Source organism: Tauraco erythrolophus, chromosome 3, assembly GCF_009769465.1.
Source record: "Tauraco erythrolophus isolate bTauEry1 chromosome 3, bTauEry1.pri, whole genome shotgun sequence".
NCBI classification, from domain to species: domain Eukaryota; kingdom Metazoa; phylum Chordata; class Aves; order Musophagiformes; family Musophagidae; genus Tauraco; species Tauraco erythrolophus.
The window spans coordinates 84,949,319-84,968,706 of record NC_141467.1 but is presented as its reverse complement, the minus strand read 5'-3'; the positions used below and the strand labels follow the sequence as shown (position 1 = coordinate 84,968,706).

The 19,388-nt window shown below is 36.9% G+C and overlaps 1 protein-coding gene across 1 annotated transcript in view; it reads left to right on the top strand.

Moving 5' to 3' along the window:
* ANGPT1 (angiopoietin 1) overlaps window positions 1-19,388 on the top strand; it is a 176,352-nt gene that overhangs the window by 61,594 nt on the left and 95,370 nt on the right. The window lies entirely within an intron of this gene.

Here is a 19,388-nt window from a genome sequence, read left to right as displayed (position 1 = left end):
TAAGAGCCCTGCTTCAGCAGCGGGGTTATAGAACACGTTTGACCCATCCTAGTCTATTTTTCTATGGAGTAAACTCTTTCTTGGAAGAGACTTTATAGGCCTTTAACCCCTCAGACTTTAGGAGGGAATAGAAGTCCTATTTTCTGCTCTCATGTGGCCATGTTTTAAAGAAAATCAAAACCAGATAATTCAGTTTACTGTACCTAAGTAACTGATGGTTAATCCAGGAGGAAACTACTAACAGAGTATTGTCAGCCTCATCCCAGAGAGACACATCTGTCAGTTGGTTTGAGTGAACTTCTGCTCTCTCTGTTTGGGACTACGAATCATACTATTAAGAGCTTAATGACCCACTTTCAATGTATGAAGAATTCAGATATTTATTTTTGCTCCAAAGCTTTCCTTATAGATCTAAACATTAGCACTGTTCAGATTCTTGTCCTAAAAGATTATTCTTAAAAATCTTCGTATATTTTTTCATTTATATAATAGATACAATCTGGAGGCATACTCAATATTGAATAACTTTTATACTGTAGAGGAGTATCTTTTATGAACAAGACGTTGAACCTTCTCTAACCTGGCCAATACAAACGACAGAAAGGCAAGGTGCATGTTCCATAGTCAACACTATATATACAGTATAGCTTGGCACTGTTAAATCCATGTGCATTTGGCAACATTTGGCTGAACAGTAATATTATTTTTGTTTTAGGTTGGCTACTTTAATAGTAGTTTAGGATTTCAACAATCATCTCGAAAACCATTAATCATATGACTGCTCCTGCCGTGGCCTACTGGGACGTGTTAGTGAAATGACAGTATTAATGCTGAATTGTTCTAGTGCCCAGGATAAAGGAAATACTAAAACACAATAGTTAAGCTTTCCCCTCATCTCACAAACCTAAAGGAATATCCTTGTAAAGGAGGTGAATTGAGTGGGCAATCCTGGCAAAATTATCAGAGTGACTCACACTCTTTCCTTGCTGAGAAAAACAAAGAAAGAGAACAAAATTCCACCCTTTATAAACACAATAAAGTTTAGAACCCCTCATCAACACCCACTGTGGCATATATAAGGTATATAATGAATTAATTGAGATGTCTTAAAATCACAAATTCCTTGAAGCTAGCAATATTTTTCTGCTTTCCCAGAGTATAAAATTGAAGAGATGAATTAGGCCAAATAACATAGAATGTAATTATTTTTAGCTCTGAGTCAACGGGAAGTTTACGGACAGATTAGTGGTCACCAAAAGAGTATTTGCATCTGCTGTTTATGTTATGACATCTCAGATCAAAGTAAGGCTTTAAATTTTAACTTTCTATTTTCCAAGTGAATAATGAAACTGGAAAAAATCTGAAGATGTGAGGAGGGAAAAGCTATGTACTATTAAACAGACTGATAACAATTTTGAAATGAAAAGGACATGTAGGATGAAGCCCAGAGATTGGATCCATCAAACTTCCAAACACTTTGCTCCTCATCCCCTAGATTATGTACATATGCGTGTGTGCCTGTGAATCAACCCAGAGATCACGGAAACGCTCCATGTTTAAAACGAGGCCTGTGTTGGCCTCAGGCTTTGCTGAATACCCAGCCCTTTGCTGTACCGTGTCCAGTGTGCTTAATTCTTTGTACCCATGGTGATAAACATTTCTGTGGCTGAAGCTAACAAAGTTATACCGAGTTGTAGTGACAGAAACAAGTCCAGTAAAAACCCCGAAGTGGAAACTCAGCCAAAATAAGGCTTATTTCTAAACAGATGCAAAAATTTTTCAAGTAAATATAAATCTTGGAGGAGCTGATTTAAAATAAATTGAGGGTCTCTCAGAAGAGACAATTGATGTGGATTCCTACAGTCAACAAATATTTATTAACTACCTTGTAAAAGCGAAGATCACCAGCAGGAAAACATAACAACAACAAAAGCCCTGCATGAGCCATTGTCTTTAATGAGATCATGATTAGACCTTTTATACAGTTAACTAAGAAGGAAAAAGAAAGATGTTTATGATTTAACTGCATGAATCAGAAAATTATTAATGGTCTGGAGATCCCATCACAAAGAGCTCACTTGTAAAACACAGCGCAGGTCAATAACAGTCAAAGGCATTTTCATTTACTAGATTTCAGAGAGCTTTAATGAAATAATTTGCTGGCTTTGGTTCAGGTCATGTGCCCTGATCACCTACTCATATCTCCGTGGGAGGAGACTATAATACCAGATGCTCACAATTTCAGCCATGTACAAATGTACCAGTATGCACATATACACACTCGATAATATTGGTCTATACATGCATGCAAAGGTTGGGACTGAGAAGTCCTGCCTCTTTTTCAAGAGAACAGCCATCACAAATTATATCAATTTGTCTCTTTGCAAGTTTTACTGGATATAGCAAGTGTTGGGCTTACATGTAGACTGACACTGTCATCTTGGCTTTATTTATGGCCCTTCTTGGGCACAGTTAAGTGAGTAGAAATTGAACAGCGACAAAATGTCATTAACTATGAAAAACAAACAAAATTACCAGAAAGACCTTCTTTCTCTCAGCACTCATTTACATATCACTGTTAGTGTTACTTGGAAAGAGTGTAAGGTAAAAAAGGGCTAAATATAAGGTTGACTTTAAGTTGGCATTGTCTTATAAAAATATTTCAAGTCACTATGCAGATTTAAATTCTTACAGAATGTTCTGTTCCCTTTACTGAACATCACATTAGTTTTGTCTGGGTGAAAATATTTGGATTATTTATTTATGTTGGAAAAACTTTATGAATTTAAATTTAATTTAATGAGCTAACTCACTTGTCCTTTATTAGCATCAAAGTTTCACTAAATTTGGGAAGCAAATGCAATTTTAAACAAAATTAGGGGGACAGTTGAAATAACTAATTTAATCTGATTTTGAAAGTTAACATAAATATAGTGAAGTATAGCTGTCATGTTTTTTCAGCAATCCTGATATTCTGTCACATTCTTTTATTTTTAAGTGATATTAACTATTTCTAGCAGAAAGATTAGTCTGCAATGTATTTCTCTCATGCAATTTTCTGTATAGATACCATACTGTTTTATTTTAAAATAACCTGTACCTCTTTAAAATCAATTTAAATAGTCCAAGTAAGAGAAAAATAAATCAGTGTCTTTTTGTGGTTTTATCTTATTTTACTTAAAATTGTTCTGGAAGGATATTTACAGCAGTTAAAAGTCACTCTATTGATTATTAAGCAATCATGTTTATTAAGCAATTATTTTGCTGCTGTAGCAAAGGGTTGCTATTCACAGTATTCTAGGAATTAGAGGTTGAATAAAACTATTCGATCATCTATTTCCTTCTTTGAAAATTCAGGATTATTTCCTAAAGTATATCCCTCCAACTATTAAGACCACTAGAGCTAATTACATACTGTATGTTTCTGTTTTAGCATTCATCTCACTCTTCTCAATAAGAGCTTTACAGTTCATGCAAGAGTAGAATAGGCTTTAAGTATAAAAGAAATAAAATGAAATACCAATCTGATTAACATTTCAGGACTCGGAAAGCCAGTTTATATTAAAAAACCTTCTTACCACTCTGGCTTTACGAACCATGTGTTAAAAGATGGGGATTATGAAGATCCATTGCAGTAAAGGTTTCGAGCATTCTTCTTTCTGCTGGTTCAGCTGATCTACACAGAGGTCTGTGCCAAGACCCTCTGCCTTTCTTAAACATAGTGATGAAACACATCTACCACTGAGCCGTTCTTCACATTGGTGACGGGTCATTTCATTCTTTTAAACGTTGCTAATTGTTTGTCTGAAGCATCTTGATAATAAGAGGGCAAATGGGGCTGGCATCATATTTGAATCATACTTGAAAAGGGTTCCATTCATGTTTAGGAGAATATTTGTTTACTAACCAACACAAAACAGCACTGGAGTAAGAAATAAATGGTAGGAACCCTTCTTTCTGTCAACACTTATGTGACATACAATTGCAGCTTTGTTATTTCGGTTGTTCACACAGAGCTTACCTTCAGAAAGGCAGTGTTTACCTTATATTTACAAAAGGAAATTATAGCTGTCACATGAAGGAAAATAACTGAGACAGACCATGTTTTAGTTTATTATTTCACAGGTGTGTCAGTCTTCTTGTCAGATAAGCTAGTAACCTTATGGAAAGTTCATGGAAGCCAGGAAACCATAAGTTCAAATGTCACTTGTTGTTTAGCTGCTCCTCATATTTCAATGTGTTTTATAGTTGTGACTAATAAACAGGGACTCACACTCTTAATTTTAGCAGCAAATGAGTTATCAGTGTCAGCTTCCTTTTTACCTGATAAATTCACTGAATCATCTGTTGAACACAATCTTTTCTGGCAGGATGGGAACAGAAGCTACTTCTTACATATTACAAAATCCACTGTCACATACATGAGTACACTGTCACCACCAGGAAAGTGGGGAGTAAACTAAACCTTTGTATTGAGCTGTCTCAAGAATAATCAGCTCCAACGACCCATATCCCTTCTGCCTAACAAAAATAGAAGCAGGATTACGAATGCATTGCATTCGAGTAGGGCTGGGTGAATCCTTGATCTGCACTGAGTTTCTGGGAGTTATGACAAGGGAAAAAACTACTTTCCTCTTATACTTTTGTTACGTCCAAAAAGAAATCTGTAGGGAGTTTTGGTAGTAGAGCTAGAGCAACTGTTTTCTACTTCTTACAAAGATCTGCTTTCACTCACGCAAGCAGGCTGGTTTGCTCGCATGTCACTGAAAAGCTGTGCAACCATCCCAGATAAAAGGGAACCTTGCAGTAATCAAGACTAACAAATGTTTACAAGACCGTGAGGGAGAATCATGTTTTCTAAAAACTCAGCTGTTGATTTGGATAAGGAACCTTCAACTACAGCAGAATTTTATAGTACATTTGAGATTTGTTAGTCTAGTTTTCTTTGGCAAGTAGAAGTCTTACCTGGAAAAGTTATTCAAATCAGCCAAGCTACTGCAGTGTTCCAGCTGAACCTCTGGCCCCACATGCCACAGGTTTGTGAATGATGATGAAGAAGATACTTTCATGCCATGACTTTCCTTTATGTGACAGCAGTGGACTTCAGGTCTTCTTGGAATGTCTTCTCCTTTGGGGTGCTGTGAAAGCAGAGCTATTGCTGCTGCCCAGCTGTGAAAGACTTGCTACTGGAACTGCAGAGAGACAAAAAGATAAGCTTCAAACACCCTGACCTTTCAGGAAGTTCAGTGCTCAACTGGAACTTCACAGCTTTTGCTTATTTTGCATAATCCTTCCTGTATTCTTTCCTTTAAAGAAAACACCTTTGTGATGGCCTTGCAGTCCACTTGCAAAGAACGGAATGAGGTCTTGTTTTCCTGCTTTTTGTCATCAAACTCACAAAACGAACAGTGCCACTACTTCCACTGTTGTCACTCAGAAATCCATTAAACATTCTACATATTGTGCAGAAATTTACATCTTCCCTTCTCTTTTCCTGCTGGGAATTTGTGGTAGCATGGTAATTTATTTCAAGAGGAACAGAAGCATTTGTGTTTTAGCTTTCTTTTCATGTCTGGAAGCTAGCAGTTTAGTCCAAATGTAATAATGGTTAATAATCCCTATGTGCATGTTTGCACTAATGTTAACAGCATACTTTTCACAAGAAAATTATCTTGAATAGCACGTTAATAAGTTTACAGTAAGATGACAAACCCTAATATTTGACTTAAGAGCAAATTAGAATTTCAGACAGCTAATTAATAATAAAATAATAGAATTCTTGTTGGCTTTGGGAAGCTATTTTCACCTGCTCTGGAGCTGAAAGTCAAAAAGAAAAGTAAAGTCCCAGTGATGAAATCCTGGCCAAATTGAGTTAACTAGAAAATCTCCATTGACTTTAATATGTCAGGATTCCAGACTTTGTCTTATCTTCCAGTGTCATCCCAGTAGAGGATCATATGTGGTTTTTTTTTCCACAGATAAATCTACTTATGTCCTAAATCCACATTATTTGTCCTCATGGAAAAGAAACCACAGTACTACCTGAATGGAAAGAATTGGATCCAAATGGGACAGGGATGCAGTGGGGAATTAGGAGTTTCTTGGCATGTTACTCCATAGGTCTCCTGTATGGTTCTGTTGGCTCTAGTACTCTGGTCTCCCCCTGACCTGATCAGACTTTAAGGCATGGCATAGAGTTAACGGTTTCCATCAGCATCAATATCAGGAATGGAAAACTTGTGTCCTGAAAAAAAGAACACCTATCCCAGAACATTTATTTCTGACTTTTGTGTGGCTTATATTTAGGTTTTCTGCATTCTGGGCATAGGGGTTTGCCGGTGGAGGTGGGGTTCAGATGTGCTTTGCAGTACTGATACAGTTTCCTTGGGTCCACTTGGAGCAACAGATGAGAGTATGATAAAAGCCACAGCGCTGTTTTAGTGCCTGACAGGCTTTTTCGTCTGTTTTCAGTACTGCAGAAATTGCCATGCTATAATGTTCTGACTATAGGGCTTGAATGTTATTGCCGGCTAATGGGCAGAATGTGTAGCTATTAACTTAATTGCAGCCTACATCTCTGTGAAACATCTGCTAAACTCTCCTAAGGATTCATGAACACTTTATTCTCTGCTTCTATAGTACAAAGTGTGATAGACACGAGCATTATTGATGTCAACTCTTCTTTCCATTGAACGGCTGTAGTCATGACAAATGTCATGTTAATTCTTGTGTGTTCTGCGCATGTGGTTAAACTACTGACCTGAAAGTTTGCATTTATGTACAGCCACTACAAAGTCAGTCCAACAGATATTTTTCCTTACCCCCAAGGAAGAAGAACAGTATCACATGGCTATCATTATGAAAATGAGATTGAGCTAAAATCTTGAATCTGAATACTTGAGAGTTTAGAAGTTTCTGTATTTGATTTTGAGCCCTGGTCATCTCTGATTCTGAAGAGTTACAGCATGCTTTAAAGGCTTGGGATATTTTCCTTTTATTTAATAGTCCTGTTATTCTGATATGTCGGTTTATTCCGTGTATTTTTGACTACATTGTAAATTCTTCTGAGTTATTACAAAACCACCCTTCTGAATACAATTTTACTTGGCAAGAAAACATTAGTCTTATTGTTATACGTGACCTACTTGGGATTTATTCTAAAATTAAAAGTATTGTAGAAGGAAGATAGAGAAAGCAAAACCAATGATAAATGTGAAGAATTCATATAACTTCTGAGTGAAGGACGGACTTGAAATAACCGGTGTGTCTCATCTTTGACTCATTGCTCTGTGTTTTCACTACATTAATCATGCCGAAAGGACTGTCACTTTATATTTGTGAACTGTGAAGCGCTGTCAGGGCAAAGGCCAGTACATGCTCCTGGATTACAAATCGGAAATGACTGTGATCATTATCACTTCGGGCACAGGAACACTGTGTGGAAATTTGCAAACAAAAGTAGAAGCTTAATCAGTGAGAGAGTGAGTCTGACAGCCACCCTGCCGCCTCGCTGGGAATGTCAAAGCAGCCACAGGTGCCAGTATGCCTGGGATCACTGGGAATATATCAATATTTAGATTGTCCAAAGGATATATCTGAACAGATCCTTACTATTAAAAATAATTAAAACCATTCCACTTCAATTTTAGTATAACTCTTTGATTCTGTATTAAGCATGCATGAATCTTAAACCATTGGTTTCTATTTGTTTTTAACTTGGTCATTAAGTATAAAATTTGCAAACATGTGTCTGGTGGCTTCTGTTTTCCACTGTAAAACCAGATATATTTTCACATTTCTGCATAAACTGCCTATCTCTTTGTCTAGCAGTCCATTTCTAATACATGCCTCTCTTCCTCTATCGTTTGCTACACCTGTTGTTCTGCATGTGTATTTAGGCACAAACGTAATTGGTTGATCATCTACGAATTTATTTGTCCTATCTTTGTTAACAACAGCAACAGGAACTGTACATCATCCACAGAAAGAGAACTGCTGACAATAAGTTAGCAGATATGAAATTGAAGGCTGAAAGCTTCTTCACTTTAGCTCATGATTTTGTGACTTATAAAGGAATGCCTAGCAATAACGTTGACTTCTAGGAAAAGCTGTGATTATAATATACTGAAGTAGGAGGGAATATTCTTGCCAAGTCCTGGAAAAAAACAAACAGGGGAAAAATGCTGCTCCTAATGCAAGGCTTTAGGAGGGAGACTCTTCCAACATGCCTTTTCATTTGTCCCCTCTTTACAGTGACTTAAGTGCAGGAATATCTCCCAAAGATTTAAAATTTCAGAATTTCCCTAAATTTAAACATGTTTGGATCAGTATTTTTTCTGTGGAATTAGAGTAAAAGAAGAGATTTTCAACCCAATTTTCTTGTTGCTACTACTAAGTTTGTGCTCAGTCTTAAGTATATAGAACAATCTGGTTCTACTCCTCACCATTAGAACTGGAGTACGATTATTCCTTTAACAGCTAATGGAAATGATATTACTTATTCCCAGTATATGAGCTCTCTAGATAAACCTGCAGTTTAACATTTCTCACTCAGAGGTTTAAGCATTGAAGAAGTAAACTCAGGGAAAGGAATTGATCCCCGTAATCATATCCTGAATCCCGCTCCAACAACTAGAGATGAGGGAGATTATATTAGCACACGTTTACTTAAAGGAAAGCTGTGATTGCTCCCTTTCAAAATCTCCTGAGGAATTTATGAAAAGAGGAACAAGAATTGTCTTTATATGCTTTGGCTGCTCTCATATTTCCTATAAAAAAGGCCTTATCTTTCAATACAATTGTTAAAACCACAACAGGATATAAATCTTGAACTATGTCATTTCAGATAAACCAAGGCATTTTTATCTTACTAAGTTTCATAGTATTTTCTGCAAGCCAGTTTGAGTACCTGATATTTTATCATATGGTTCACTGAACTTCAGATCTTTTCACTGCTGCTTCTAAACAAGGGATTTTATAAGTTATTTACAGGAAAGAACTCATCCCTCTTTTATATATACATGCATGTATGTGCATATGTAAATAGATGTACATGTATTCTGAATATGTGACAGTTTCAATGTGAGATTTTTAATAATTATTGGAAGGAACTATTTAGCAACCGTTTTATTTAGGCATTTTAATTCACTGTTTGACATTTATTGAAGCAATAAGTTCAATCAGCACAGGAAGAAACCAAATTTTCTGGGGCTGCACATGTTTTGGCAAGATGATCTTCCCAGTATGCAGAGTTACATGTTCATTATAATGCTGAGAATTATAGGTATGTCTGGAGGCACTTAGAGAATAATGAGTATCTATCGAATTTCAAGAATGGAAAGGAAAGGTGTTAGAGTTTATGCTGGTAGTTTGTTTTCTTATAGTGCTGTGGGAAACTGAAGTTCCTAGTTTAAGGCGACAGATATTTCTGGAAATTTAATTTATTTGTGCCTTAAAATTATAAAGTGATTCCAGCAGAGATGTATCAATATCATGTTTTAATGTCTGTAGTAAAACTAAGGTAAACATTGTCATGTATCCAGAACATCTATCATTAAACCACTTGAGCTCAGATTATTGTAACAAAAGTTAAGAACCATAAATATAGACAAACTTTATAGGACACAAATGAATGTTTCTGTCTACCTACACTTATAAGCCACAATTTAAGGGAGTTGTTATGTATATACTCATATAAATCTATGCACATAAACACTGTGTGTGAGAATATATAAACCCATGTCTAGTTATTAATTGCTGATAGTCTGAAATAGTTCAGCAGATTTCAGGCCTCTGCCTCCTTGAGTTCTGCAGGGGTATGAATTTTATAGCACATAGAGGCTTTGCTCTTTGCTATATCAGGTACCAATGGACAAGAACATCAGTCTTGAATATAGACTGGAATCATAATGTTGAAGCCAAATGCTGAACACAAGACAAAAAGCAAAATAAAAATATATTTGCCCCTATTAGGCAAGGGAAAGGAGGAAAAACAAATCGGGCTCTTGATTAAAATATTCTAATTCTATGTAGTGTAGATAGGATTCTTTTAAATGTTTTTCACTAAATAAGACATGCTGAGGTAAGAGATCTTGTCTGTTTACAGACATCTTGGCTGCTCAGGTGCTCTAGCTTGTCAAAGGCTTCGGATTCAGAAGTTGGTAGCAATATACTCTGCCATAGAGCAGACCATGAATCATGCTGTCACTGCAGATATGTTCCATTTTTCCCTGTGTTTTGAGGTAAAGTTAGCTACATGAATACTGATCATGGCTACAAGGATCACTGGCCCTGCACTTCATCTGTTTTCTGGACAAGCCAAAACCCTACCATGGTTCAGTCCGTATCAAGCACCTGTGAAAAGTCATAGGCATCACAGATAGGGAACACACAGTAAGATTTCTGGTAATGCTGAAACTTTAGAAAGCTTGAATTATTCCCTGTCATCTAGCAAATGATATGAGATCACTTTCAGTTTTTCTCACCACAAAGTTATTTATGACAGAAGCACACACATGGAGGACGTGTATGCATAGTGCGCAGATCATGAGTTTTGCTGAGTGTTTTAAGACTGGTAAGATGCAGGGAGTGGATGTTTTGTGCATATCTCTGGGTTAAAGGTAAAAATAAGTAGTTGCCTGGAACAGCGGGGAAGGTTTGATGGCCTAAGGAATCCCCTTGCATTCCCATAGCCTGACATATATTCAAATTGCAATACTTTCAGTGGTTTTAGTGCATCTGAACTTCCCATTTATGTTTTCAAAAAAGACCCCAAAATAAGACTGTACATTATTGGCAGTCATCACCATAATATAATGTCGTGGGTCTTCAGCTGACTATGAGACTTTGTATCAGGTGCTGATGAAAGCCAGAAGGGTAATTTACAATCTACACAGGAAAGACAGACAAATGGTAATAAAAACAATTCGCGATTTCTACATCAGGGAGGAGGTAAAATAGACAATCTGAGAGCTGAATGCAGAGCTCATGGTGAATAAAGAGATTCCTCTTCTGTGATATTTATATAAGGCACTACAGAAACAAGAAACTTGTGCAAAGACTAGAATGTCTTGCACTTGAGTCTTAATTTCACAACCTTTCTTGGAAAAGTACGTGGAATACCAACAATACGCTCATATTTCATAGTGATAAGTGTAAGAAACAAAGCAGAATCAAAAATAGATTAGGTAATACAATGTTAAAACGTTATACTACCTCCTATAACACAAAACAAATATGTTATATATAGATTACAAACTATATACAAATTCCCAGGTTCACTGAAAGTTTAACTGTAAGCTGGCAGTTCCATATAGCAAACAGCAATATTTATGCAGTTTAAGATTACATTTTTTAAGAACTGTACGTAACATTTCAGTGGAACTAATTTTGATTATAAATCATACGTCCGTCTTCAGGAATGAGCCATAAGGTGTCTAAATATTCTTCCACAGAGAAGTTGTTACAAAATTAGCCATTCTGAAAAGCATTCCTCACCAAAGGAATTTAATTAGTTCCACACTTCAAGAGAAAAACATTTTTAAAAAAATCCTCCCAGATATTAATTTGTGTAGGTTAAGATTGCAGATGTTGCCTTTCCTACAGTTATGCCTTGCCCTTCAGTATATATTGGGGATGGTTTATGTTTGCAGTCAACTGTATAATCATAAATGAATTTAGTTTATAGAATTAAGTGGTTTGGAAAGTTAGATCAAGAAAGAAAAAATACAGCTGATGCTGTAACAAAATTTGTAAAGGTTAACATTAAACTGGATAATTCTTTGAACCAGAAATATCACTAATCAGTAGAAAATAGGAACATATTGTTCTGATTTACTTGTTATAAGTAGCTTCCTTATGGGACCATTTAATCACATTTGATATAATTCTGTTACATTGCTTATTGACTTTATTAAGCTTTAAGGTCTAAAAACTTAGAGAGATCTAGTATTCATACAGAAGTAACTGAAATTGACTCTTAAAGATTTTTTTATATTTTTGTAATAACTGTAATTGATTACTTTTGAAATGACAATTAAATTTCATTTTACAGATTTTGGGGTTTTAGTCCAGAAGCAGGCAAGTTTTTAGTGTGATATAAAACTCGAAAACACATTGGAAATGTTAAATGAAGATGCCTTAGTAGAAAGCTCAGATTGAATTATCAAGCCAGGACAATCAATACTTGCCCTAAGTCAATACATTGTCTTTGAAATGCCAGATACTTCATGAGGAACTGAAACTCAACCTTCTCACTCCCATAAATTACCCATATATTGAATATTACGCTATTGGGTAAACCTAACAGGAGAAGTCTTCTGATATGTTGAAACAAAGAACTCTACATCCCCCATATCTTGTCTTGATTGGTGCAGCAAGGGCTATTTCTATTCATATTAAACTGCGGTGCTTAATGAAAATCTTTTTGCTTCCAGTTTCCCAAGATTCCAGTGGGATGCTGTAAAGTGTATTCTTCTTCATCACTATCTATTAATTGCTATTACATTTTAGGTACTTTGCTGTGTAACAAAATGGTACAGAGATGCCAAGCTAATACTGACACAAGCACAAGAACCCACAAATTGATTGATTTTCAGAGACTGTACTTTCTCAAGCACCCTAATAGAAGTAACCTGCTACCATTTTACAGTTGCAGAGCTGGTTTACACAAGATCTGTATCTGATTTTTGTATCTGCGTGTATCAAGAAAAGTGTGACCAGCAGGAGCAGGGAAGTGATCCTGCCCCTGTACTCGGCACTGGTGAGGCCGCACCTGGAATATTGTGTCCAGTTTTGGGCCCCTCGCTTTAAGAGAGATATTGAGCTCCTGGAGCGAGTCCAGAGAAGGGCGACTAAACTGGTCAAGGGGCTGGAAAATAAAACTTATGAGGAGTGGCTGTTTAGGGCTGTTTAGCCTGGAGAAGAGGAGGCTGAGGGGAGACCTGATTACAGCCTACAAATACTTGAGAAGGGATGGTGGGGAGGTGGGGGAAGGGCTCTTTACATTAGTGATGGGTGATAGAACAAAAGGAAATGGATATAAGCTTAGTCAGGGGAGATTCAGGTTGGATGTTAGAAAGAATTTCTTCTCTGAAAGGGTTGTCAGCCACTGGAATAGGCTGCCCAGGGAGGTGGTTGAGTCCCCATCCCTGGATGTGTTTAAGAAAAGGGTGGATGAACTACTTAGGGATATGGTTTAATGGGGATTAGGGATGGTTGGACTCAGTGATCTCTAAGGTCTTTTCCAACCTAGAAATCTATGAAATCTATGAAGAGTTTCTCAGATGGTTCTGCAGACTGCATCCCTTCTGAGGTGTATTCATACACTCAGAAACATTCTCAGTGGCTTTCCTCATTTTGTCAAATTGTTCTATACTGAACAGTTCCTCTTATTTGTATAATTATGTGTGTGGGTTTTTAATAATTTGTTGTGCCTTTAATTCATGAGACTCCTCTTTTTTATTGACTTCCTTCTAAAAGTTTCATTAGGAGATGAGTTTTCCGAACTTCTTCTCAGTCCAACGGAAATTTTAATGTAGAGTTTGATTCCAAATATTGAGTCTGTGAGTTTAGGTCTGAAGTAAAGTAATAAAAAACATGAGAAGAATGAAAAAATAGAACTAGAAAGAACCATAAAATACCATATAATCTGCCTGATTTTTTCTTAAAGTATTCTTTTAAGACTCCCAGTGATGGAGTTTTCACAGTTTTCTCACAACATTCCTATCAGTATTTTATTACTTGTACTGTTAGAAAACTTTCCCCCTAATATGAAAAAGTTAAATTTCACTTACTCCTGCTTCATGGATGTGGAAAGCAGATTCTTCTCATTCTCTCTGCAGTTTTATGTCCTTCCAGTCAGTTATTTTCTTATTAACCTTCTTATTAAGCTAAACTTTCCTAAGTCTTTCAGTTTTCTAGATTTATGACCATTCTTTGTCTTCCATACATTCTCCCAAAATAATGTACATCTTTCTTGAATTGCAACACTCAGAACTGGAGACAAAACTCCTGCAGACACTTTACTGATGCTGAACACAGCAGAAAGATTAGTTCGTGTGTTTTGGAATAATCTCTTACATCTGTTATCCCTGATTTCTTGTGACAGAATGATGTCTGGTCATCTTTTTGTTTATCTGAAAGGAAAACTTGATTTTATTTTTTTTTTTTAACTAACTAAAAGATTTTGCTATATTCATAGCAAACTTATTTTACTGAAAGTTGCTATAAAACCAAGCTCAGCCACCATGAGGTCAAGAGTCATTAGCACATTGGAAGTCATCTGAATTAGAAATCTCAATACCTGTCAGCTGGGGCTGAATCGAATAGTGTTTGGCTGCTGTGTGTCAAGAATGTAGCTGTGGTTTTACTGGTCACATGCTAAAGAAACAAGTAGTGGTTATTTGTATCTGTGAGCCTCTATACATATGAGGATATGTTCACAGTTTTTTTTTTTATCTCTATCTCTATCTCTATCTCTATCTCTATCTCTATCTCTATCTCTATCTCTATCTCTATCTCTATCTCTATCTCTATCTCTATCTCTATCTCTATCTCTATCTCTATCTCTATCTCTATCTCTATCATCTCTGTCTCTATCTCTATCTCTATCTCTATCTCTATCTCTATCGATATATATATATCTCTTATGCAGGCTATAAATTAAACATACATAATAGAAGCTTGGCAATGAAGTTGGTGAAGGGTCCAGAGCACAAGTCTTATAAGGAGTGGCTGAGGGAACTGGGGTTGTTTAGCCTGGAGAAAAGGAGGCTGAGGGCTGACCTTATTGCTCTCTACAACTACCTGAAAGGAGGTTGTAGTGAGGTGGGTGTTGATTTCTTTGTCCAAGTAACAAGAGATAGGACAAGAGGAGATTGATTGGTTGTAGTGACCGCGAAATGGTGGAGTTCAGGATTTCATGTGGCAGGAAGAGAATACCTAGCAGAACTAGAACCCTGGACTTCAATAGGGCCAACTTTGATCTTTTCAAACAATTGCTAGGAGAAATCCCATGGGACAGAATACTGGAAGGAAAAGGGACCCAAGATAGTTGGTTAGCCTTCAAGGACCTCTTCTTCCGAGCTCAAGACCGGTGCACCCCAACAGGTAGGAAGTCAAGAAAGGGCACCACCAAGAGACCTGCATGGTTAAATGGGGAACTGTTGGGCAAACTCAAGTGGAAAAAGAGAGTGTACAGATCATGGAAGGAGGGGCAGGCCACTTGGGAGGAATATAGGTCTGCTGTCAGAGGATGTAGGGAGGCAACTAGGAAAGCTAAGACCTCCTTGGAATGAAACCTTGCAAGAAAGGTCAAGGACAACAGAAAGGGCTTCTTCAAATACATTGCAGATAAAACTAACTCTAGAGGCAATGTAGGCCCACTGGTGAATGAGGAGGGTGCCCTGGTGACAGAGGACAAGAAGAAGGCAGAGTTCTGAATGCCTTCTTTGCCTCAGTCTATACTGCTGGAGGTTATCCTGATGAGCTCCAGAACCCTGAGGCTCCTGAGGAAGTCAGGATAGAGGAGGAGTCTACCCTGGTTGATGAGTACTTGGTTAGGGACCAGTTAAGCAACCTGGCCATCCATATGTCCATGGGTCCTGATGGGATGCACCCGTGGGTGCTGAGGGTCTCCTTCCTAACCCCTTCGGCTTCTGCAAAAGTAAAATAAATTCTATGGTGTTCTATATATTTCGACTTCTTCCAGCTTATTCCCACTAAGTCTGTTTGTGTATATATTGAATGTCACTTTTATATCTGACTCTCTGAGGCAGTTTGCCGGTGTAAGGAGGTATGATCCTCCCTCACACAGAAAAACAAAGAAAGACGAAAAGAACTTTTGTTGGTTATTGTGGTATAGTATTACTAGTACATCTTCAGGTGTGCAAAGCAAGACAAGGCAAAACAGCTCTTACAAAATATCACTGGGGCATTGTCTTTCTATTATTCCAAATGATGTGCAATGTATGGTTAAGGTAGGAGAGGGAGAGCAGTCTATATTTACATTAACATGCATGCATTCTTGTTCTAAGGCACTATATGAAAACCTAACATCATCTGGCTATCATAGCAGCCCTTACCATATAATTACATGGGACCAACATTACTTGATCAAAGTAAAAAAAAAAGCTTTTAGTTTATTTATAAGCCATCTGCCACAAATCATTATCATTTACTTAGGCCCAAAGTTACAGTTTCTATTTAAATAGTTCTATTAGTGTTTGGGTGGTTTCTATGAAGATTATTCAATAAACATTGTCCAGAAAAAGCTAGATACTTTTAATGCATAATCCTCTGGAATGTTTACTAAACAATAACACTGAACCTTCTGACAGTTTTATTTCTGAGAATGTTATAACATTATTATGCATCCCACCGGTAATTCTGCATTACTGAAAACTCCTGTGCAATGTAATGAATCTTACCAAAAGCAGACACAGCTGAATTAATAACAGAGACATCAATGCACTATAGAAAGTCATAAAGTAGAAGGGGTGGGATGGGGGAAAAAGAATGCAGAAAAGAATTCTGTTTCACTTTTGCAACACAAAGTAACTGAGATAAGAAGAAACAGTAATATAAGGATTTGAAAATCCAAATTTGAAAAGCAGATTCATCTGAAAAGAGTATTTCATCATGCTCTATGTATTTGCTGTTTAATGCAGAGTCTCTGGACAAATTGAATGTAACTTAATTATAGGATGAAGGGATTCTAAAAAATTACTTTAAACCCTAAATGGTCTTGAATTTACTTCTGTAAATAGGTTTCTGTGTGTCACATTTTCTTTGAGGCCGCCCTGCAAGGATCCTTTTATCACCTGTTAAATAGATGTTATTCCTCTTAACTAACCACAAAGAAAGCTCAGTCTACGGTACACTTAATACAAAGCCTCCAAAGAAGGGAAGGCTTCAGATAAAACTCAATGCTTGCCATAATGAACCTGGTAAATGTTGATTTCCTGCAATAAAAATAATCGATGAAATCTTAGTCTATTGAAGTCAACAAGAATTTTGCGATTGCTTTTAGCAGGGCCAGTAGTGCAACCAATAAATCTACTGAGCAAACTAAAAGAAGTGGGTGAAGGAAGGAGGGGAAATTAGTATAACAGAACTTACACATTATTTCAATCCTTTTTCTACCCTTCTTTGCCTCAGTGAATAGTTCCTGACACTCCTGAGAGGTACTCACAGAAACCATTGCGGCACTGTACTGAACACCAAATATTTACAATAGCATCTAATGAGTAATTCTGAAACAAGAAAATTAGCGTTGTTGTTATAATGAGTCAGTCTCAGATTCAACCAGAGGCTGTTTTAGGGGTGAGTAACCAAGGGCAATTGCCCAAGACTGGACACCATGGGGAGTGTGTTAGACTACAATAATTAAAAGTACAGGTTAGTCAGTATGTCTCAATCTACGCCTGTGTTCTTGCTAGTCAAAACCTGCTGTTGCTCACACAGATACAGTTAGATCTTTCAAATACAATCTTTTCTTGAATATGGGTAAAGTAACAGATAAAAAATTAAGTTTGAAATGTAAATGTCTTTTCGTCTTTTTATATTGACTGCACAGCCACTGTGCTCCTATCTGGAAATAATAAAACATTGGATGTGAGGAAGTGTATGTGTTGGTAGCCCATCATGGGCTGTACCATTACTTGAGAGCCCTGTGTTTCTTTAGGAGGTGAAAGCTGTAGGAGAAATTTGAACATCTTGTTCATGTATTCTGATATCTGGACAATATGGAGAAGCACAACCATCCAGTTTGTGTGACTCTTTCATAGGGATTATTTGCAACCAAGGGACAGTTTTGGGAAAAAAAAGTTACGGGTTAGAAAAAACAAGAAGCAAAGACGAGCTAAAAATACATTATGTGATTGTGAGAGAGTTATACAGGCAAAATACTTCTGAACATAAAAGCATGGTGTAGAAATGTGATGGGTCTATAAAATATCCCTTGAACCAGCTTAATATCTGTAACATTTATCTCAGAGTAATAAACTAAAACAGAGTAAACTTGCAGTGTAAGTGGAAACTGGTGACATCCGCTGCAGACATTGTTTTGTAACACACAGTTTTCCTTGCTTATTAAATCTCATTTTAATACTTATCAGAGTATTCAACAATAAACTTTCCCCACCACTTAAAATGCTCTGTGGGTTTCTAGCCCAGAGTGGTTACCTGAAAATTCAAGCAAATGTTTTTGTTGTCTGAAACTGTAGGAAATCCACTTTGTTTTTGACCATCATGGGTATTAAGTACTTCTCCAAACTGGAGTTAACAAAAAAAAACCCACAAACAAACCACCAACAACTGTCTTATACAGTAAATATTTTACACTGTGGCTGTGTTCTTTCTCTGTAAAAACATTTTTAAAACTAGTAGGAGGTGCATATAAATTATCAAATTTGTAGTAAATCTTTTGTGAGCTCAGCTGATGTGGCTCATTAAAACATCTAACAGTAGCTACTCCTAAGCACAGGAATGCTTATAGATAAGATGAAAGCAGTCTTTCTTATTAATCATACTGTATATCTGGCTCCTGCTCCTTTCTTCAGTCTTTAAATCAGTTCCATCTGGTTCTTACCATTTGGTTGTGCAGCTTACTTTCCACAATGAAACATGCTTACTGCTGCAGAAGCAGGTCCAATGTGATCAAAATTATTAGGTAAACCAGTGGTTGCTTAAGTCTAGAATCAGCTAGCCATAAAAGACATAATCAGCCACAAAATGAAACTGAGAATCAAATTTTCACTGAGTGTAAATTGGCTGGACTCCAGCTGATTTCATTGAAAGGTATTGAAAACAATATTCTGGGCCACCTTTCTTCAGGTTAATACTTTATGGAGCACGTCAAGCAGGATGCCAGCACAATGTTTGTGTAAGAAACAATCTCATCATATTGCAGGCTAGTCCTGGATTTATGGTCGGTTGTGGCAGGGCAAGGGCCTAGGTAGCTAGAAGGGAACGATCCTGCCTATGTTAACTAAAACAAACTGAAACAAAAAGTGATCCTCTCTCTGGAGTGCCCAGTTTATTTAGAGAGTCCTAATTCAGATTCTGTTCAACAGACTGCAAATGCAAGCCGAACAATATCAAGACAACAAGAGCAAAGGAGCGAAATAGCTTTCTATGTTTTTTGGCCAACAAATTCCTTCTTTTGTTGCTATGACAATGTCTCCATTCCTTTACCATTTTTTGGGCTCAGCTAAACAAAGCTCCGTTCATTGCTGAGTTTGCGAAATTCTTTGGGGGGGTCTAACTCAGTAAAAAAATCATATTGCTGAATGACTGTGAGATAGGAACAATCCAGGGGAGATAGGGTATGGTAGGAACTCTTCCAGGTAGAACTCACATGTAAGTTATGATGTACAAGTAGGACCTGG